The sequence below is a fragment of the Psammomys obesus genome, unplaced genomic scaffold (genome assembly GCF_907164565.1).
Source record: "Psammomys obesus unplaced genomic scaffold, mPsaObe1.curated_primary_1811, whole genome shotgun sequence".
Taxonomy (NCBI): Eukaryota; Metazoa; Chordata; class Mammalia; order Rodentia; family Muridae; genus Psammomys; species Psammomys obesus.
This window is the reverse complement of record NW_026596091.1, coordinates 21,537,400-21,561,779: the sequence shown is the minus strand read 5'-3', so window position 1 is coordinate 21,561,779 and position 24,380 is coordinate 21,537,400.

The following is a 24,380-nucleotide window of genomic DNA, read 5'->3' as shown; positions in this document are numbered from 1 at the left end:
TCTGTTACACACATACATAACAAACTAATATAGACTTTCACAAATTTCTTCCTGTATTAAATCAATACTTATTCTGATAAAGAAAAAGAAATTTTAATAAATATATAATAAAAATTATAAACCAGAATTTTGTTTTAAATTGCAGAACAGAAAATAAATAAATGAGATAGCTTAGAATTTTAAAAAATATATTATTACTATAGAAGACAGAAAATGATAATATTTATATATTTCTCATTTTATATTCATGCTGAAAAAATATGAAGCAACTAAGGAAGGCTTTTTTAAAAAACAAAATCAGCACATTGGTCATTCATAAGACCTTGAAAAATGTTTCTATCTTACTGTGAAATAATCAGGTTGGATTTTTCTATAAAGGTTTATTTTCATGCCTCAAATATATCTCAGCTACTGGGTAACTGCCAGATCATGAATATTTATAGAACATTTACTAGCTTCTCATGCAAGATAAACTATGAAGGATTTTATGGACTGAAAATTTCATTTTGCATGATTCCCAATTGCATACTTCTTAAGAGGGGAAAATGTCAAATTTCAATCACAACATGCTAAGGTATGTCTAAAAGTGAATTTGTTTTATGAAACTGTCAAAAAAGAATTAATTGAAGTATACAATTGTATGTACCATTGTATTTATATGAAATATTTTAATATATTTTTGTGATTTAAAAAGCAATCTTTATTTTATTTCCTTTCATTGTTTTAAATTTTTGAAATATAGTGTGATTATGTAGCTCAAGCTGGATTGGAACACTTACCCATGTGCTGGGAGTACAGGATACACTACCATGACAGGCTCTGAAATTTTTTTCATGAATTTTGATTTTCATTCTAGGCATATTGTGAAAATAGGTAAGGCCATATGCATGTCGGTTCAATCACATTAACATGGCTTATTATAGTATCTAAGTATTGCCTAAGTATTAACAATGAATCTGTGATTTCTAGTAGGGAAATAGACCTGTTAGGCTTTAAATCTTTTTTTCTACCGTGGTATGTTCAAAATGGTTGGTGGTCTATGCCTACGCATAACAAAAATAGTGCATTTCATTGTCTATTTTCTTAGTTTAAAGCTCAAGGGAGTCATTTATGTGCTTATAGTAATTTGTTTAAAATGATGAAAAGATATGTGTAAACTTGTATTTTAGATAAGTGGTAGTAAAACATTGTAAACTATGTTTTTGTTAAGATAGCAAAAGCATTCCTGAAGCTCCCCTTTTTATAGTAAAAAAAAATAGCATCTATAGTAGACAGAAATATGGCTGTCTATAAATAGCATCTATAGTAGACAGAAATATGGCTAGACCACCTTAGTTTTAAAGAGAAGGTAATTTACTTGTCTCACTATAAGAGTGAAAGTCGTCTTCAAAGATCTGCCTCTGCTTCATTCCCTTCATAGAGTAAGACCCCCATCAACAGTGGCATATATGTATTGAGATGATGTTCCCGGTTTAAATGCAAAGAAGTGAAGAGCATGGGTGTGTCTGTAAAAGGAAATGGAAGAAGTTTAAGGGTTTCATTGCTGGTGGAAGTACAAACTTTTACAAGCATTTTGGAAATCTATTTAATAGTTTCTCAGAAAAATTGGGAATAGATCTACATAAAAACCTAGCTATACCACTCCTGGAAATATACCCAAAAGAAACTCTACCATATTACAAGGTCAATTGCTCAACTATGTTCATAGCAGGTTTATTTGTAATAGCCAGAAGCTGGGAACAAAGTAGATGTCCTTCAACAGAAGAATGAATAAAGAAAATGTGGTCCATTTACACAACTGATTGTTTAACATAGCCATTAAAACCAATGGCATCATGAACTTTGCAGTCAGATGGATGAAACAGAAAATATCATCCTGAGATAACCCAGACCCAGAAAGACAAACATGGTATGTATTCACTTATGAATAGACATTATATTCATAAAGTGTAGGATAACCATGCTATAAACCAGAGAGACAATTTACCGTACATATACTGTGTTTCCTTTTATCTGTTCAGTTACATATAGAGTAGACACAACTAAGGTAAAATGATGATAAAATAACTAGACAAAAGTAGTTGTGTAATATGGGAAGCAGTTGTAAATTTTGTTTTCATTTCCTCAGAATAGGGGATGAGATGACAGTCAAACTAAGCTGTGCGAATACACAGCCTGGGATGAGCACAGAGTGAGAGTTTCTTTCTCTATTTTAGCTGGCCCTGGGCCTATGCATGGAAGCTTCTAGCTTCCATACAGCCTAAACTTTTATAAACCCCAAGTTTGAAGGCTTTTGCTTCCAGCCTCCATCTGCTAATATAGGCCTACAATGTTTCAGCCTCTGAGATTTACTGTTGAATGAGCTCATCCTCTCTAGCTTTTTCTGAACTCTTGCTGGCTAGTTCAACTCAGCTATTTGGACCCAAACTCTTCTCCAAGTTGACTGAGTCAATCTGGCTTCTCTCTCAGCTTCTGACTGAATTGCTCTTCTTGGCCTCAAATTAACTCTGGCAATATGTTCTAATCTTCTACTCCTTCTATTTCCTGGGTTATTCTCTGTGCAACGTGTCTCTGAAAACCTGCCCTGGTAAATCTTTTTTATTTATTTTTTAATTAAGTTATTTATTCACTTTACATTCCAAATGCAGCTTCCCATCCCTCCTTTCCTCCTGGTACCGTTCCTCACCCTACTTCATTTGTCCTCCCTCTCCTTCTCTGAAAAGGTCATCAAACAACCCAGTATATCAAGTCACAGAAAAAGTAGACACACCCGCTTCTACTGAGGCTAGCAAAGGCAACCAACCCAGCAAGAGGGGGAAAAATCCAAAGGTAGATAATGTAGTCAGAGACAACCCTGCTCCTACTTTAGGAGTCTCACATGAAGACCCAGCTGGACAACTGTTACATGTGTGCAGAGGGCCTAGTTCCATTCTATTCATGCTCTCTGGTTTTCAATTCAGCTTCCATGAACCCTCATGAGCCCAGACTAGTTAACTCTACTGGTTTTCTTGTGTTTTCCTTGACCCGTCTGGCTCCCTCAATCCTTCCTTTCCCTCTCCCACAGGATTCCTCAAGCTCTACTCTGTGTTTGGCTGTGGGTCTCTGCATCAGCTTCCAACAGTTGCTGGAATAACATTTTCCCCTCCGTGGACATTTATGTTAGAATCCTCTTTAGAGTATAGCAGAATATCAATAGTGTCAATGGTGAGCTCCAACTTATGGCATGGGTCTCAAGGTGGGCCAGTCCATTACTTGGCCCTTCCATCAAATTGTTCCCTATCCCCTACCCCAGCACATTCTCTAGGGAGGACAAATTTTGGGTTTATGCCTGGGTCATTATCCAGTCCCTCTATTCAAAGTCTTACCTGGTTACAGGAGATGGCTGGTTCAGGATCCATATTCCACATTGCTAGGAGTCTTAGCTAGGTTCACTGTCATAGGTTATCTAGAGTTTCCTTTTCCTAGGTTTCTAGCTCTTTTCAGAGATGCCTTCCACAATCCAGTTGTCTCTCCAAGTCCTCTCTCCTTTTGTTCTCCCCTCACCACATTCTTGCTGTTTCAGTAACCACCCGTCTTCCTTCCATCCCCTCATGCATAGTCTATTTCCCCTTCTTAATGAGATTCAAGCATGCCACTTTGTGTCCTCCTTGTTAGCTTCTTTGGATCTGTGTTTTAATAGTGTGATTATACTGTACTTTATGAATATTATATCCACTCAAAAGTGAGTACATACCATGTTTGTCTTTCTGCTTCTAGGTTTCCTCACTCATGATATTTTCTAGTTTCATCCATTTTCCTGCAAAGTTATGTTGTCATTGCTATTAGTGGCAGTGTCATATACTCAATTGTGTAAATGCACCATATTTTCTTTATCCAGTCTTTGGTTGAGTAACATCTAGATTGTTTCCAGTTCCTGGCTATTATGAATAAAGCTCTTATAAAAATAGTTGAGTAATTCCCCTTGTAAGATGGTGGAGTTTCTTTTGGGTCTATTCCCTAGAGTGGTATAGTTAGGTCTTGATGTAGATCTATTCCCAATTTTCTGAGATAAACTATTATATTGATTTCCAAAGTTGTACAAGTTTGCACCACCTCCAGCAATGAAAGAGTGTTCCCTTTTCTCCATATCTTCTGCAACATGAGTTGTTGTTAGGCCATTTTGTCAGGATTCTCAGAATAATTTTGATTGGCATTTTCCTGATGGCTAGGGATGTTGAATATTTCTTTAAGTGCTTCTCTATCATCCTGCACAAAAATGAAATCCACTTGGATCAAATACCTCAACATGTAACCAGATAGAATCTGATAGAAGAGAAAGTGGGGAATCATTGGCACAAAAAACAACTTCCTGAAAAGAACAACAATAGCTCAGGCACTAATATCAACAACCAATAAATGTGACCTCATAATATTAAAAGGCTTCTGAAAGGCAAATGACACTGTGAAGAGGACAAAATGGCAGCCTACAGAATGGGAAAAAGATCTTCACCAACCCCATATATAGAAAGAGCTGATATCTAAAATATATAAAGAACTGAAGAAACTAGAGAATGACACTAAAAAAAAAAAAAAAACCCAAATAGCCCAATTAAAAAGTGGAGTAGAGATATAAACAAAGAATTCTCTACAGAGATGGTGTACTCTTCTAACACAAGCACTGTAGAAGCAGAGGCAGGTGGATCTCACAGAACTCTAGGTCAGCCTGGTTTATATGGTGAATACCAGGCCACCCACAGTACTTAGTGAGCCCCTGTCACAAATTAAATAAATCCAGAAATAAATATATGGATGATATTTTGTTTGAAAATAATGCATAAAATTTTCAAGGAACACATGATTTACACTGAGGTTCTTGGTTAGGTTCCCTTATCCAGTAACTACTTAAGAATAGTCGAGATTTTAGTAAAATCCAGAGTCAAATGGGAGGTTAATCAGTTTTCTAACTAGACATCTATGCTATCAATTTCACATTTAAGAAAGCCCTAGATGATAGGTTTTACAGTGTGGAAACATTTAGTAAATTTGTTCAATGGAATAAATAGTGAACCAATCTGTCTTAGATTTACTATAATAATTAGAAAGCTGAGTAATTCCTGAGATGAGCTTTGTTTAAAGTTTTATGTCATTTTAAAATGTAAATGACTTTATTTAGCAGCTTTGAGTTATTAAAAAAAATCTAAGGATAGTTATATCCATACATGGTCCTTGGTGGAGTGTCAGTCTCAGAAAAACCCCTGTGCCCAGATATATTTGGTCCTAGAACCTCTGCTTGGATGTAGCCCATGGTAGGTCAGTAACCACTTGGTTTCCATAGTAAGGGGAACAGGGACTATATTTGACAGAAACTCAATGGCAGGCTCTTTGACCTCCCCACTCCCCAAGGGAAGAGCAGTCCTGGTAGGCCACAGAGGAGGACTTTGCAGCCATTCCTGAAGATACCTGATAAAACAGATGAAAGGGGAGGAGGTCCTCCTCAATCAGTGGACTTGGAAAGGCGCAGGGAAGAGATGAGGGAGGGAGGGTAGGATTGGGAGGGAATAAGGGAGTGAGCGGGATACAGCTGGGATACAGAGTTAATTAAATATAACTAACAATAAAAAAATTAAATTAAATTTAAAAAAATCTAAGGATGTCCAGGTTTCTTTCAATGAATCCTTGAAAAGTTATGAGTTAGTGCAGTGATTGCATTTGATCATTTACTGTTGGTAATTACACTAGTAATTAAATTAGTAAATAAACATTACTCTTGGTAATGTTTGTAAGAACATTAACTGGGCTCTTTAAGACTGAAGGGTTGAAACCCTTTCTTAGTGTTACATTTAACGTGAAATTTAATTTTAGTTGTTTTCCACTACTTTTAATCAAACAAACATAAAGTGTATCCTCAACCACTGTAAGCATGTATCACTGGTACTGACATCCTTATTGTCGTACAACTGTAAGCATCATCTTACACTGGAAAATAATTTTCTACTCTTACACCAAAACTCTGTGTTCTGCACAGTGCCCTCTAAAACTTTTCTACCCCCAATGGCTACAGTTTGACTTTTCCCCTTGATGGTTATGAATGCTCATATAACTCCTATTGTGGCGTATATATCTTTTTGTGACTGACTGATTCCAATTATTGTTTCATCTGTGTTGTTATACACTTCAGAATTTCTCTTTTCTCAAATATTTAATGATATTTTTATATATATATACCACAATTTGTTTAGCTATTCATCCATTAAGAGTTTTTAAAGTTGTTTTGATTCTTCAAATTTTTTTCTTTTTAAAGATATCATGAATAAATCACTTTACATTTACTCACTTTACATCAGACCAAGGCCCCTTTTTCCTCTCCTTCTGGTCTCTGGCTCTCACCCTGATCCCACTTTTCCCCTCCCTCTTCTCAGAAAAGTGGAGCCCCCAACCCCTGTATCAACTCGCCTCAGCATTTTAAGTCTCCTTGGGACTGAGTGTAACCTCTTCCACTGAGGCCAGGCAAAGTAGCCCCGCTCAGGAAAAGTGATCCGAACGCAGGCAATAGAGGCCATGAAACAACTCCCTTTCCACCTGCTAGCTGACACCCATGAAGACCAAGCTGCCCATCAGTTACATACGTGTAGGTAGAGAGGCAAGCCCTAATAATATTGTTGCCACACTATGCTTGCAGACAGGAGCCTAGCTAGCATAACTGTCCTCAGAGAGGCTCCACCCAGCAGCGGATCAAAACAAACACTGAGACTCACACCTTCTTTTATTTTATTATTTATCTATTTATCTATCCATTTATTTATTTGTTTTTTTATTTTTATTTCTGTTTTGAGAAAGGAGCTTTCAGTGAACCCAGAGCCCACTCATTCTCCTCAATTCTCTGCATGGTGATTCCTCAGTTCTTTTGTTTCTGCATCGCTATTCTTGGATTACAGGCACTGGTCACCATATCTGACCTTTAAGAACTATGAATTCTGGAGATCAAACTTAGATCCTCTTCATTGGGTTTCATACACCTTTCCTAATAATACATCTTCACATCTAAGATCGTTTACTTTTCTTTGTGGTATGAAGAAATTTTTATCATAAAAGGGGATGTAAACGTTCAGATTTTTTTTCTACAATATAAATACATAAGTACTCCTCTTATTTATCATTTTAATGTGAAACACTTCACTCATTACGCTCCTGGAATAAAATACAATTTGTCCTGGTATTTGCAACCTTCATTCACTATTGAATTATGCTTGCTATTTTTTATGGGGTATATTTTCATCATTGTTCCTAGGGGACTTTGATCTTCAATTGGTTTTCTTTCCTATTAGTGCATGGCCCAGCCCTAATGGATATTAGGGAATGCTGACAATGATTAAATGGCTTGTGAAGTATGTCCTTTGTTCTTCTTGGAAACATGAAAATTGGGCCTTTTCTTTAAAAGTCTAAGTAGTTCAACAATGAAGCTATTCTGTCAAAGGCTTTTAATTTGTTGAACATTTTGATTATTCAGTTAATAGTACTCATACATTTTATTACTTTCAAACTTAATATTTTATTGAGAAATGTGTTAGTTTCATTAATTATACAATTTTATTGCATAATTTTTGATACTTTCCTACAATCCTTTGAATATTCATAGAGTCATCCCAAGTATTCCTACATTCCAATTATGACTTCTATCCGTCATTTGTCTTTCTCTACGTAAATGCTTCTCAGTTGTGTATGCTTTCTCAAGAATCCATGTCTGGTTTAATTTTTGCTTAGCTCTAGTCCTTACTATTCTCTTCCTTCTGCATGTTCTGGGTTTGCTTTGAGGTCAACTTTTATGATTATTGAATTTACAGTAATGTAAATATAAAATGTCAGTGTAACAATTATATTTTTCATACTGCACAAAAGACATCATAGAATCTTGAACTTGATTCATACATGATTAAGCCTTTCAATATTTTTTTATTTTTATAAAAACTTTATTGTTGGACAGTGCCAGTATTGTTAAAGCAATGCTTACTAATCTGTAGACTTAGATTATCATAACGACAAAAGAACAAGTATCATGACATTTTTTAGAGTTTAGAATATATTCGTATCCACAATATCATCTTCTGGGTATAAAGTCTTCTCAAATTTCATTTCTGTGATTTGCTTAATAGCAATTTAAAGGGGTCAATATTAATTCAGTTTACAATGGGATAAAGTGCTTCACTGAGGATTTGTAGGGCAGGAAATCATGCAGCTAATCTCATCACATCCCACAGTAGAGAACAGAGAGGAATAAGGCATTAAGGCCAACTTACTTACTAGTTTCCTTACTTGCTTTTAGCTACCTTACAGTTTCTTATATTGTCAGGAATCCTTACATACAAAATAGTGCTGCTCACAATGGTGACAGAAGATCCAACCTTTCAGGCTGATTCTAGGCTGTCTCAAGTTGAAATTTTGCAGTTTAAATAATTCATTGCAAGCAAGATTTTTTTAACATGAAATTGAGATTTGTACTGGACAAAAGATGGAATGGAGAGGGAAACATGGGGAGAACAGTTGTAGGAGATGAGAGGGCTGGGAACAAGGAGGAAAACTGAGGGGGGGGGGAACAAATCTTTGTTAAGCTGGAGGCCTGCAACAGGGGAGGCTCCTGGGAGGATATCGGTGTGACTCTAGCTGAGAGTCATAATGGGGGGGGGGGGGGCATAAAGACTGAAGTGACCATTTCTTAACCAGGCAGGACAAGTGGAAGGAGGGAAACAACAACCCACCAATAAAACCTTTGATCCAAAACTTACCCTGTCTATAAGAAGTGCAGGGATAAAGAAGGAACAGAGATTGAGGGAATATCCCACCAATGATTGACCCAAATTGAGACACATCCCTGACACTATTAATGATGTTCTGCTATGCTTGCAGACAGAACCCTAACCTGACTGTCCTCTGGGAGGCTACTGCCAGAAGTGGATCCAGACATTGGCTAGGACTTGCAGCCAAACATGAGGCAGAACTCCAGGGGTTCTGTGGAACTGTTGGAGTGAAGATGAAAGGACCTGAATTAGACAGAAACCTCACAAGAGGATCAACAGAGACAATTAACCCAGTTTCATGGGGTTTTCAGAGAATAAGACATCAACCAAGGAGCATGCATGGTCTGGAACTACAGGTCCCCTGCATGTATGTGGTTAATGGGTTGTTTGATCTTCATATGGGGCACCTGGCAAGTAGAGGTGGGCAGGGCTGTTGCTAACACAGACTCTATTCTTTCAGATCACTTCCACCCAGCTGGGCTGCTTTTCCTGTCCTCAGGGGATGAGGATATGCTCAGTCCTGTTTTCACTTAATGGGTTATGGAAGGTTGATCAGGGAGCAGGGGAGGGGTGCGCACCTTTCCTGGGGGGAAAGGGAGAGGGTAATGGAGAGGGTGGAGAGGAAGAGAAGGAATTGGGAGGAGTGGAGGGACGGGTGCCCTTGGGTTAAAAAGTAAATAAACTGAAATTTAAACAACAACAACAAAAACAGAATAACATACATAGAAAGTTGTTAATTTTGGTGAAACAGTTATACATGTTAACTAATAAAACATTGTTATTCCAAAAACTAAAAGAAAAAAAAAGAGTTTTGTTTAAACATCACAATATACACTCACATAATAGGAATTTTATCCATTGTTTTTAAACACTTTTGTATGAATGCAGCAAAGTTTTGTATGGTAATTGTTTGATCTTGTGTTTACAATATTGCAAAGCATGTGCACATTTTGTAAATGCTAAACTGTGCATGTCATAGAATATGGAGGTCAAAGGATAATTTTGGTGTTGGTCTTTGCCTTCAGCTTTGAGACTGGATATCATGTTTATTATGTGCACCAAGCTAACTGCACACACCACTTGTGATGCTGTAAGGACACTGAAGTTACAGATATGGGCTATTGAGGCTAGTGAACCTGGCTTTACTTAGTACATAGAACTTGAACTCACACTCTCAATGCTCACACAGCAACTACTTTACCCAATTAGGCTTCTTATCAGAATAAAATAAACTTTATGCTACCAATTTTTTTTTCCTTTTGGTGTCATACTTATTTTACAGTATTACAGATAATGAAAGATTTATTAGCAGAGTTTTTTTTTAACCTTAGAGATAAACTTGTATAATTTGATTATTTTATGTATATCTATCTGCACAGATATTTTACAGATCTTGAAGTGAGTATATTTGTAATTTAATTATTTCTAAAGTAGTGCTACATTTTTATAATCGGCACATTATCTATCTATCTATCTATCTATCTATCTATCTATCTATCTATCTATCTATCTATCTATCTATCAAACTTTAAGAATATATTATGAGTTACGAGAAGCTGTATTTTTTTAGCTGCAACATTTAACAATGATATGTCTTTAAGTTCTTTTTCACTAGAGAACGTTGACTATTGCACAATGTGAGCACGGGGACCTTAGTTCTGTCCCGAGAACCCATGACAAATGAGGGAACCAATGCCTCAATGTTGTCCTATGACATCCTCACACTGAGTATGGCACAACCATGTTTGTACAAAAATAAATAAAAATAAAGTCATAATTAGTACATTTTCTATTCCTGTAAAATGGTAGGTTTTGACCTTACAACATTTATAATTTTATTATAGTAGAATTGCATTATTTTCCTTTTAATAATTAATGTACCTAAATAACTTTAAAAAATAAAGGAGTAACATTTATTTTCTAATGCATATAAAATTATTTGAAAAGATAATTTTTGCAAATCATCCTTTGAACATTCACATAGGGTTATCTTTTTGGTTGCATTTGCTATTGCAACATTTTTATTATTTTCTTCATTCTTAAGAAATTTTGTACATATATGCAAAATATTCGACCATATTCACTTCCGATATCCCTAGTGAAACAACCATCTCCCAAATCCATGTCTTCCTTTTTATCTGATAAATAACTAAATCCAACAACTGCTGCCTATATGTGTATTAGTGTGGGACCACATCCTGGAAGACAAGAAACCTTACAGTTTAAACAACAAAATTTAAAACAAAATTCTTCATATCATGTTTATGAAGAATACAGCATTTTACAGGAACTCCCCCCATCCTCTGACTCTGTCATTCCTGCCTCTTATCTTCTGTCTCTAGGGAGACAGCAGGTGGTAAAAATTTCCAATTTAGGCCTGAGAACTCAGTCTCTTATTCTTCTCACATTAATGATTTATGCAACTTTCTACTTGCTGCTGCACACTGCACAAAGAATTTTCTCTGACTTGGGCTAGTAGTAGCCTAGGTTTGTGGGTATAAACAATTTAGAAGCCAATTTAACAACATGTCCATCCTGCAAAATAACAATAGCTGGACATACCCTAGAAACTATGACCTCCCAAGGCATGGACTATTAATGTAGTATTACAATACTGGGCTTGAAATTGCAACCTATATTAAAGCTTATATAAGTTAACTCATAAAAGTCATGCCACTATATTACCAGTGAGCATATTTTGCCTGGAAGATAAGTATTGTGACTCCTGGATGGTGCTTGCAGGAGAATTGGCATGGAACTAGCAAGATCGAGCATGTTCAAATTGCAGAAATTTCAAGTTTGAAATTTAAAATCTGATCCTGAGAAAGGAATGTGCGTGACAGAAATCTCTCCCTGTTTCTGCCTCACAAGCTTGTGACACAGCACCCAGGTGGTCCCAGGTAGTCAGTCATGTGAGCTTGTTATCTTTCCTTCTGTTAACAGAGCATCACCAGTGTCCTAGTCCCAGCCAATGAAACAAATTCATCCTCAAAAATCCTCATCACTGGCCAAGGTTTTAAAAACTATTTTTAATTCTTTTTCAGTTTATTCATTGTATATCTAGATTGTAGCCCCCCTCAACTCCTTCCAGTCATAACTTTCTACCCTCTGCCCCATATCCCCTTTCCCTAGACCACTGAAAGAAGGATTTCTTTTCTGATATCTGCCCATAATTATCAAGTCTCATCAGGACTGCCTGGATCCTCTTCCTCTGTGGCCTGGTAAGGCCTCATTGCCAGAGGCAAGTGATCAAAGAGCAGGCAACCTAGTTCATGTTAGAGGCTGCCCCTGTTCTCCTTACTCAGGAACACACAAGGAGACTGACCTGCCTATGGGCTACATCTGAGCAGGGCGTCTAGGTCCTCTCTATCCATGGTCCTTGGTTGGTGCATCAGTCTCTACAGGAGCCCATGGGCTCAGATGTTTTACCTTTGTTGGTCTCCTTGTGGTGCATCTGTCCCCTCCTTGTCATTCTATCACCCCCTCCCCCACTTCTTTCATAAGACTCTCTATGTTATGTCAAAAATTTGGCTGTGAGACTAAACAGGGGATTTGCTTTGATCCTCTGTTGTGTGGAGCCTTTCAGAGAATCCTCTATAGTAGGTTCCCATCCTTTTCTCTCTCTTCCACTACTTATGGTGTCTATCCTGCTTGCCATTCTGAATGAAATTTAAGCATCCTCTCTAGGGTCCTCCTTGATATTTAGATTCCTTAAATCTGTCGATTTTACAATTGTTATCATATATTATATGGCTAATATCTTCTTTTACGTGAGTATATAACATGTGTGTCTTTCTGCTTCTGGGATACCTCACACAGGTTGATCTTTTCTAATTCCCACCATTTATTAAATGGCAGAGAAACACTTAAAAATGCTCAACATCCTTAGTCATCAGGGAAATCAAAATCAAAACAACTTTGAGATTCCCTCTTACACTGATCAGAATGGCTAGGATCAAAAACTCAAGTGACAACACATGCTGGATGGGATGTGGAGAAAGGGCAACCCTCCTCCGTTGCTGATGGGAGTGCAAACTTGTACAACCACTTTGGAAGCCAATCTGGAGCTTTCTCAGAAAATCAGGAATAGCACTACCTCAAGATCCAGACATCACCACTCCAGGGCATATACCCAAAAGATGCTCCACCATTCAACAAGGACATTTGCTCAACTATGTTCATAGTAGCTTTATTTGTAATAGCCAGAATCTGGAAACTACCCAGATGTCCCTCAGTGGTGGAATGGATACAGAAATTGTGGCACATTTACACAATGGAATATTACTTACATATTAAAAACAAGGAAATCTTGACTGTCCAAGGTTATAAGTCCCTGTTTCATATGTAATAAATCACAGGAGTACAGCTCATCCTGAAAGCCCACCCGAGAATGCAAACAACTGTAAAAGAAAAACAGCTGTGACTATTCCCATCCTTGAATTAAAGCCAGAGGCAAATAGCTCTCAAAAGGCAGGATGAACTGCTCCAAGATATATAGCTCAGGCTGGATTGGAACACTTACCCAGATGTTGAGACTTATGGCCAAATTTTGGGCAGAATGCAGGGAATCTTATGAAAGAAGTGGGAAATAATAGTAAGAGCTGGAGAGGACAGGAGATCCACAAGGAGAGCAACAGAACCAACAATTTTGAGCACAGGGGTCTTTCCTGAGACTCATACTCCAACCAAGTACCATGCATGGAGATAACCTAGAACCCCTGCACAGATGTAGCCCATGGCAGTTCAGTGTACAAGTTGGTTCCATAGTAAAAGGAAGAGGGACTGCTTCTGACATGAACTGATTGGCCTGCTCTTTGATCACCTCCCCCTGAGGGGGGAGCAGCCTTACCTGGCCACAGAGGAAGACACTGCAGCCACTCCTGATGAGACCTAACAGACTAGGATCAGAAGGAAGGAAAAGAAACCCTCCCCTACCAGTGGACTTAGGAGGGGAGTGTGTGGAGAAGGGGGAGGAAGGGAGGGATTGGGAGGGGAGGAGGGAGGGAACTAGAGGGGGGGGATACAAAGTAAATAAAATACAATTAAAAAAAATGAGGGCTGTTTCCTGTTTTCTTCTGGCTTTCAGAGGCCCTCTGTAGCAGGTTCCGAGGTTGTTTCCTATTTTCTTTTTTTTCTGATGTCCATCCTCTTTGCCTTTCAGGATGGGGATTGAACATTTTAATTAGGGTCCTCTCTTTTGCTTAGTTTGTTTAGATGTACAGATTTTAGTGGGTTTATTCTATGTTGTATGTTTATATGAGTGAGTATATACCATGCGTGTCTTTTTGCTTGTGGGACAACTCACTCAGGATGATCCTTTCCAGGTCCCACCATTTACCGGCAAATTTCATGATTTCCTTATTTTTCATTGCTGAGTAATACTCCACTGTATAGATGTACCACAGTTTCTGCATCCATTCTTCAGGTGAGGGGCATCTGGGTTGTTTCCAGCTTCTGGCTATTACAAATAAAGCTGCTACAAACATGGTTGAGGAAACAACCTTGGAACCTGCCACAGAGGGATTCTGAAAGCCTCTGCAGTATAGACTGTCAAAGCAGATGTTGAGCCTGATGGACAACTGATGGGCAGAGTGAATGGAATTTTATGTAAGAAGTGGGAAATAGTAAGAGCTGGAGGGGACAGGAACTCCACAAGGAGAGCAACAGAACAAGATAATTTGAACACAGGGAACTTCCCAGAAAATCATACTCCAACCAAGGACTATTCGTGGAGATAACCTAGAACCCCTGCACAGATGTAGCCCATGGCAGGTCAGTGTCCAAGTGGGTTACATAGTAATGGGAAGAGGGACTGCCTCTGACATAATCTGATTGGCCTGCTCTTTGATCACCTCCCCCTGAGTGGGGAGCAGCCTTACCAGGCCATGGTAGAGGACAATGCAGCTACTTTTGATGAGAACTGATAGACTAAGATCAAAAAGGTAAGGAGAACCTCCGCTATCAGCTGCCTTGAGGAGTGGCATGCATGCAGAAAGGGGAAGGAGGGTGGGATCGAGAGGGGAGGAGGGAGGGGCTTATGGGGGGATACAAAATGAATAAAGTGTAATTAATAAAAAATTTAAAAAAAGAAAAAGAAAAAAAATGAGGGCAAGGTGAATTGTTTTGAGAAAACTCACAAACAGCCAAAAACTGAAAACAACCAGCTGTAAACTATCTTCATGCTATTCTTGCTGACCAATCAATGTATAGAGCAAAAGTGGCCAGATTTTTAAGTATAAAAACCCTGTGCTTTGCATGCTTGGGGTCGTCTCCAGCCTGGAGGGGCAACCCTATCGCGATTGGAATAAAAAAAACCTCTTGCTTTTGCATCGAGTTGTGGTCTGTGGGAATTCCTGGGAAGGGCAGATCTTGAACTCCTGAGCTGTGAGACCCCAGGTCTTACAACCCTCTATTTGACTGAAGATGATCTGAGACAGTCTGTTTATACTGAGATGTAACATAGGAGAAAGAAGGGCTCCTCTTCTCCCCAAAGAACTCATCTCTGGACCCCAAACATGCCTGCCCACCAGAATGTCACCGCAGGACATCGCAGCCACTGTAGAAGCCCACTTGGTCTCTATGGGCATCTGCTGTTATTTGTGAGTCTTTGTGCTGCTTCCCTGCTGCAGTAACAGTCACTCTAATTCATCCCTAGTCAGGCAGCAACAGGGTGTCTAGTCAGTTCTGGCCTCTGCTGCCTCCTGACTTAGAGCCTTGAGCCCCCAGCTGCCACTTAGCCTGGTGCCGGGAGCTTAGCGAAAAGCGATATGACATTGCAAAATTCCAGAGAGGATCTTTCTCGCCTTCATGCTTATTTGAACACTTTTATTGTGGAAAAAAGTATTTTTCCTGCACCGCCGGATAGACTAGAAATCCTGTGGTAGGGATCTCATTCTGTGCCTCCTCCCTTCCCGTTTCAGAGACCTATGTTCCCAGGGGAAGTGGGGCATGGTGTATCCTTTTCTGCATGGAGACTGACAGAGCTTGGCCCTTCCATCCGGAACTGTGCACTCTTGCTTGCTGCCGGGCTGCCTCACTGGGAACAAGGTACCACATAATATGACAGCTGCCCTTCTGGGAGGAATTTCCTGTTTGTTTTGACATTGATTTCTTTATGTTTTCTAACCAAAGTGGTGGTGCCATGTATTTATGATGGCAACCAAAGTAAGTGGCAATAGCCGGTGTTATTTTAGACTACTCTTGAGCCTCCCTGATGATAAGTAAGATACTAATATCCCATGTATTGTACTGAGATATTTTTTGTTTAATAATCCATTTTATATGGGAGTGACATATTCCACCCATGCAGGAAAATTCCATCACAAAAAAAATTATAATTGACCTAATAACAGTTTACCAGCTAGTAAGTTTTCACAAGACTTTTTCATGTATCTTTAATATCCTTCTCCCCAGTTCCTTGCTTAATCTTTAAATTTTCATTATACCCGTCTTCTTTCATATCACATGCACTGATAAAAGGGAAAGCTTGGAAGTAGAACGCTTGGAAGTAGAAAGCATCAAACAGGGAGAAGTATGGAATATGAAGTGGAAAGGGCCAGCCAAAAAGAAGGTGTATAAAAGCCAGATAGATGTTTGCCATGTTACAACCCAATTAAAAACATAAGAGGAGGGATGGTAGAATGCATGTGCTATACAGTTTGTTGTTGCTTGCAGGGTCTTCTCCACTTGGCCCTGAGTCACCTACACCATGTTAAATCTAAGCAAAATTTTATTTGTTGCTCAAGACTTCTATTGTATTTTCAATATTCTGCTATATATAAAACAGAATTCTTCAAATATTTGAAGGTGTAAAATCAGGCTTGGGTTAGGCACATTCCTGTATCTTTTGCTCTGGTGAATGTACCCTGGGATCTCTGGCCTGTAGCTATGATATAACTATATATATTCTTGATCTTCCCTGGACACAGTGCCCAGAATTCACAAGTACAGAAGTCAAATAATCTGTAAACAGGAATTTTGACTTAATATTTCCCCTAGACTTCCCATATCCTGTCTCCCCTCACTACCTTGCCTTCAATTATATTCATTTGGCTTTTATACTCAGTTTCTTTGTGAATATTGATTCCTAGAAAACCATTTCATTATAAATTAGCTTTAAAAAAAAAAGCCCATTACTTTTTTTTTTCAATTTATTTATTATGTATCCAAACTGTTGCCTCACCCAGTTCCTCCCAGCCCCACCTTCCTTTTCTCTTCCCCCCTTTCCCTAGTCCACTGATAGGAGAAGTTCTTCACCCCTGCCATCTGCCAATAGCTTACCAAGTCTTACCAGGACTGTATGGATCTTCTTCTTCTGTGGCCTGGAAAGGCCACATTGCCAGTGGCAAATGATCAAAGAGCAGGCAAAGGAGTTCATGACAGAGGCAAACAACAAGGAGTACCATAGGGAGGATGCTTAAATTTCATTCAGAATGGCAAACAGGATAGACACCAGAAGCAGTGGACAAAGGGAACAGGATGGGAGCCTAGTAAAGAGGGTTCTCTGAAAGGCTCCACTCAACAGGGGGTCACAGCAGATACTGAGACTCACAGCCAAACTTTGGGTAGAGCACACACAAGTCTTATAGACAAAAAGGGATACAAAGCAAATAAAATGTAATTAATGTAAAAAAATAAAAATGAATGTAAAGAAAAAGAAGAAGGAGGGGGAGGCTTTGATAGAATGACAGGAAGGGGACAAGAGCCTCATAAGTAGACCAACAAAGCTAAAAAATCTGAGCCCAGAGGGTCCTGTAGAGACTGATGCACCAGCCCATTACTTTTTAATTTAAAATATCTTTGTTTATTTTCATAACAATGAAGTTAGACTTTATAGGGCTCACCTTGATCTCAGCTATTACTCTACATATGACATAAAAATGTTATTTAATTCAATGTTGTTTCAATTTATAATTTTGTAAACCAGGAAAGTTATCTATGAGACAGACATATCATGAGGAATAACTACATCAGTACATGAAATTGCTTGAAACACTGGCTCCATTGCTTCTTTAGAAAAATAAAATTCAAAAATTTAATGTAGTCCTAGAAACATTTATTGAGCAGGTATGACTACTCTTTTCTAACATAATTATTAACCTTGCTGTTAATCTAAAATTATCTTCTTAAGTAGAGGATTGATGCATGTAAAAACTATGTTAAAAACAAAGAGAAATTCATAAACACCACAGAGAATCTGTCCTGTACTCACACAGACACTGGATGAACATATTGGCAGCTCTGAGAAGAAATACAAACAGTCCTACCTGATTCAGCCACTTAAGGCACTGTATCTAATAACTTACAATTGTGTAGAAGAGAAGCTCTAATTACTGGAAGGCCTACTTTGAAATTGGCTCATTGACTACACTGAAAGTTTTGCTAAGAAACAATGCCATGGAGGGATTGGCTGCAAAGCAAATTGCATTTTGAATTTTTTTTTCAGAAATGTTTATTGAGTTCCAATTTGTATAATAGTTATTTTTTTTCTTAAGTGCCTTCATCTAAATGTTAGCACTAGTAACAGTACATATTCCTTCAAATATTCAGCATCAGTGAAGCATTGGTTTTCTTGTCATGCATGGAATCATCTCTACAGAATTTTTGTTTATAATGAAATTAGCTAATTGACAATTTGATAGTTGCTGGAGATATTACGCAATTAATGTTCATGTTGTCCTATGATATCAACATCCTAAAATATGTGTAACCCACATCAATACATTTTTTTTTATTACAAAAGGAGAGAGGACACTCAAGGTTTGTTATTGTGAGTAGATATCTTAGAGGAAAACGAAAATGCAGAGAGGTGAGGTCAGAACACACAATGTGCAGCAATCCGTGGAGAACACAGCATTATCACTAAGCTTTATGTTTGTGGACATAAATTTTAGTAGAAAATACTAGATAAATACTAGAAAATTAATTTACGTTTGGAGTTTGTGAAGTGGTAATTAGCTTGTAACAATTACATTGAGCCCTATGAATTGTAAGAAGAAGGCATGCACGCCGGCTTCTCATGGGAGAGCTGTTAGGTCCACTTGATATCACAGCATGATAATGAGTCATTCAGATTCACATTCAAGCGTGAAGACCCTCCACCAAAAACATCCCAGATACAAACTCCTTGAGCCTGATAAAGGAACCATGAATATCAAAATAACAAGCAAACCAATGAATAAGTAAAAGTGTATTAAGGCTAAAAATTTATCCGAAGTAGCCTAAAGGGGGGTTTCTTAGGGTCACTTGAAATGATTCCACAAGAAAATCATCTTGAAACACTTACCACTGTATATAAACCCAGTTTACAATGCTGCCAATTTAAATAACAACATTGCTGTTCCAATAGAATAACTAGACACAAAAAAATCAGCTGCCATTAATGTTATTTCCTTGGAGAGTTTCCAGCTGAAAGCAAATCTAAGCTGGACAAAGTGAGAGTATTTAACATACGAGAATTCTCTTAATTCGGTCTCATATTTTAAATTGAACATTTTCTTTAAAATAGTTTGTCTTCAGGGTTTTAAATAACAAAATGATCAAAAGTAAATTTAAAAAAAAAGAAGATACTTCTTTGTTGATAATACTGTGGTTCAACTGTCAAATAAATTACCACAGTTCTCTGTATTACCAGGTTAAAAAAAGTAGTGAAGCACAGATTTGTTAGCATGCTAAACTGGTCCTCTGCTCCCACGCTTCCCACTGACAACCCCAGGCCACTTCTGTAACTGCAGCCTTATTTTAGCAACCTCCCTAAACCCCATACCCATACACTCTTGTTACAGAGAGAGGACTGGATGATGGCAAGAGTTTAATTTAGTGAATGTAGAATGTTCTCACAAACGAGAGTAATTTCCTCAGTGTGTGCCGTCAGCTCAGTTCTCATTGCATGTTTTCGGTAGTTATAGGGGAAGAAATGGTTTCTTCCTCCCTGGATTTGAATGAAAAGGGATCTACTTTCAAAATTTAAGAGATATTTCACTATAAATGGTCAGGAAAATCCTAAGAAAAACAAATATATAAAAACTTATCAGACACAACATGAGAAAGTATCTCTTGATTCCAATTACCTATTCTGAAGTGACCAATCAATGACATTTAATGAGGTATTTCTTTGTTCCACGTAGGTAGACTTTTTCCTTTCACAGAAAAGCAAAATTACATATGTGTTTTTGTATGTAGGCCTTTCACACAAACATGGCTCTGTATATCTAAATGAAAATAATTTTAATATAGCTTAAGATATTTTTCCATGACTGTCATTTTCACTTTGGAGACTTTATACATTACTACTTCCTAAGAAAGAAAATTGCAGTTGAATTTTGACCCTAAATTTAAGTGCTTTTGCTAATAGATAGCACCTGCATAACCTAAAATGGGTCCCTTATACTCTTTAAGTCTCTATTTCCTAATATATGATGTGAAGAGAGTTCCATTAGCTGGACTGTAAAACTGTGAGAAATAAGAAGGGGTATGCTTAGCCACAATACTGAAAATTACAGATAAGCTCTATGGGTAAAATAGTAAGAAAATGGTATCATTGAAGATTTATATAAAAAGAAAATATTTACTGTTTTTTATATTAATTACAATTTATTCACTTTGCATCCCAGCTGAAGGCTCCTCTCTCATTCGCTTCCAATCTCACCCTACCTCCCTTATCTCATCCCATGCCCCTCCCCAAGTCCACTGATAGGGGGGTCTTCCTCCCCTTCCATCTGACCCTAGGTTATCAGGTCTAATCAGAACTGGCTGCCTTATCCTCTTCTGTGGCCTAGCAAGGCTGCTCCCCATTAGGGGGAATTGGTAAAAGAGCTAGCTACTGAGTTCATGTCAGAGGCAGTCCCTGTTCCCCTTACTAGGATTCCACTTGAATAATGAGCTGCCATGTGCTACATCTCAACAGGGGTTCTAGGTTATACCTATGAATGGTCCTTAGTTGGAGTATGAATTTCAGAAAAGACCCCAATTTTAAAATTGGATTACTTGAATTGTTGCTTTTTAACTTCTTGAGTTCTATATTCTGGATATTGGCCCTATGTCAGATATAGGGTTGATGAAGATCTTTTCCCAGTCTGTAGGCTGTCAATTTTTTCTGAGACAGTGTCCTTTGCTTTACAGAAGCTTTTCAATTTCATGAGGTCCCATTTATTCATTGTAGATCTTAGAGCCTGTGCTGTTGGTGTTCTGTTAAGAAGTAGTCTTCTGTGCCAATGTATTCAAGGATCTTCCCCAATTTTTCTTCTAACAGATTTTAGTGTGTCTGGTTTTATGTTGCAATCTTTGATCCACTTGGACTTTAGATTTTTGCAAGGTGATAAGTATGGATCTATTTGCATTTTTCTACATGTAGACATCCAGTTAGACCAGCACCATTTGTTGAAGATGCTGTCTTTTTTTCATTGTACGGTTTTCAATTCTTTGTCGAAAAATAAGTATCCGTAGGTTGTGGGTTTATTTCTGGGTCTTCTATTCAATTTTATTGATCCATCATTCTGTTTCTATTCCAGTACCATGCAGTTTTTATTACTATTGCTCTGTAATACAGCTTGAGATTACGGATGGAGATACCTACAGATAATCTGTTATTATACAGGATCATTTTAGCAATTCTGGGGTTTTTGTTTGTTTGTTTGTTTGTTTGTTTTTCCATATGAAGTTGAGAATTTTTCTTTCAAGATCTGTAAAGAATTATGTTTGTATTTTGATGGGAATTTCATTTAATCTGTAGATTGCTTTTGGTAGGATGGCCATTTTCCCTATGTTAATCCTACCAATCCATGAGCATGGGAGAGCTTTCTATCTTCTGATATCTTCTTCAATTTCTTTCTTCAGAGACTTGAAGTTTTTTCAAACAGGTCTTTCACTTGCTTGGTTAGAGTTACTACCAAAGGTACTTTATGTTATTAGTGGCTATTTTGAAGAATGTTGTTTCTCTAATTTCTTTCTTAGCCCTTTTTTCTTTTATATAGAGGAGGCTTACTGAATTTTTTGAGTTAAATTTGTATCCAGCCACTTTGTTGAAGGTATTTATCAGCTGAAGGAATTCTCTGGTTAAATTTTGGGGGCGACTCATGTGTACAAATTTTGATAAACAATGAAAACTTTTGGCTTTATTTATTAATAGTATAAAAACTAAACTTCCTAGAAAAGAGAAAAAATTTTTGTGTTTTATATCTAGTCCTTCCCACAGAATTTTTTTGAACTTTGTTTATTGTTGAATTGGTATCTCTGAAAGACATGGACAGGGAGTGTGTATTAAAACCAGATTATAGCTGATAACATGTGCTTAGAATTATAGTTATATTTAAAAATGTCCAAGAGAGAATCTATTTCCAATGTTTGTCTTTTGCAAGTTATACTGTCTTCTCCTATGGAATTGAATAATCTATTTTTATTATTTTTCTCTTTTATTGAAAATGATTTTTTCCCACACAGTATATCCTGATTAGAGTTTTCTTTTCCTTTACTTCTCCCAGTTTCTCTCAAACCTTCCCTCCCATATGAGTTCATTCTCTTATTAGTAAACAAAGAAAATGTTTCTAAGAGATTACAGCAAAACATAACAAAATGAAATATAATAAGATAAATCAAAACCCCTCACATAGCCTAAAGAGAAAGCACAGGAACTGGAGACTCACACATTCACAAACTCAAAAGTCCCGTAGAAATACTAATCTGAAAGCTAAGGTATAATATGCAGAGGATCTGGTGCACATCAGTGTAGGCCTTGTGATTGTTGCTTTGGTCTCTGTGAGTTTATATGCATCTTGTTTAGTTGATTTAGAGGACCTTGACCTCCTGATGTCTTCCATATCTTTGGCTCTAACATTTTCTCTGCCTCTTCTTCTGCAGTGTTCCCTGAGCTCTGAGGTGATATATTTGATGGATATATCACATTTAGAGCTTGTGTGTTTCAAGGTCTCTCTCTCCCTCTCTCTATGTCTCTCTCTCTCTCTCTTTCTCTCTGTATGTGTGTGTGATATGTCTGGCTGTGAGTTTTTGTATTTGTTCCCATCTGCAATAGGAGAAAGCTTCTGTTAATGGCTGAATAAAGCACTGTTCTATTAGAATAGAATATCATTAGGGTCATTTTATAATTACTATTATTTTGTTTATGACCTTAGTATTTGTTTTTACTAGAGATCTCTGGGCAATGTAGTTTCTGGTTCTTGCTTACCCAAGCAATTTTATGTGTGTGTTCCTTCTTACGGAGTGGGCCTATATCAACTCATGTGGTTACTCCCACAAGCTTTGTGCTTCCCTTGCCATAGCAAATTTTGAAAACAAAACTCAATTACAAGTGGATCAAAGACTTCCGCTTACAACCAGATACACTGACTATGGTAGGAAAAAAGTGGAAATAGCCTTGAACTCATTGGTATAGAAAAAAGCTTTCTGAATTTTTATTCTGTTAGCAGTAAGATTAACAAATAATAAATAGAACTTCATGAAACTGGAAAGCTTCTGAAAGGAAAGTATATCCTCACTCAGACAAAGCAGCAGTCTGCAGAATGGGAAAAGATATTTTATGATACAGGATTAATATTCAAACTATATAAAGAACTCAAGAAACTAGAGATCATACATTTCCAAAGAATCTAATTAAAAAATAAGGTACAGATCTGTACAAAGAATTATTAATTGAGAAAACTTAAATTGCTGAGAAACGCACAACGAATTGCTCAACATACTTAGCTATCAGGGAGACACAAACCAATACAACTTTGAGGTTCCAGCTTACAACTGTCAGAATGGCTAAGATCAATAATAACACAAGTGACAACTATGCTGGTGAGGACATGGAATAAGGGGAACACTACACTCCTCTTTTGCTGGTGGAAGTACAAATTTTTGCAGTCACTATGGAAATCAGTATGGCAGTTCCTAAGAAAGTTGGGAATCAATCTACCTCAATATCCAACTATACTACTTTTGGGGACACACCCAAAGGACACCCCTTTCTCCTTCAAAGACACCTGATCATTCATGTGCTGTAATTCACTAATCATAGTTGCAAGAAATAGGAAAAAATTAGACACTTCTTTAAAAGTGAGTGGACAAAGAAAATGACGTAATTTATCTAGTGGAGTACTGCCTAATTATTAAAAAAAAATACGTCATGAAATTTGGAGGCAAATGGAAGGAACTGGAAAAACATCATCTTGAGTGAAGTAATCCAGACTCAGAAGGATAAATATGGTATGTATTCACTTCTGTATGGATATAGCCATTAAATAAATGTAAAGCAAGCTACAATCTATAGAGTTAGAGAAGACTGTCATCTACACAGCAAGAGACTGGGGGCAGAGGGAACACATGAAATTCCCTGAGAGGGAGAGATAAAATAGATTTTTTTTTTTGGGAGAACTGGAAGGTGGTGGGTTAAGAACAGGATGATCACATGGGAAGAAGAAACTGTGGGAGGGAATATGGCAGAGAGACAGTTAGAACTGAGATGCATTTGAGGAGTGGTATGAAAACCTTTTGCAGTGGGAACTTGTTAAATAATGTGAACATGATCCAAATGAAGTCTCCAAATCATGAAGGAAGCTGATGATTTAGAGAGTTCGCTAGCATAGCTTGTTATCAAATGAAGCTTCCAGTAGA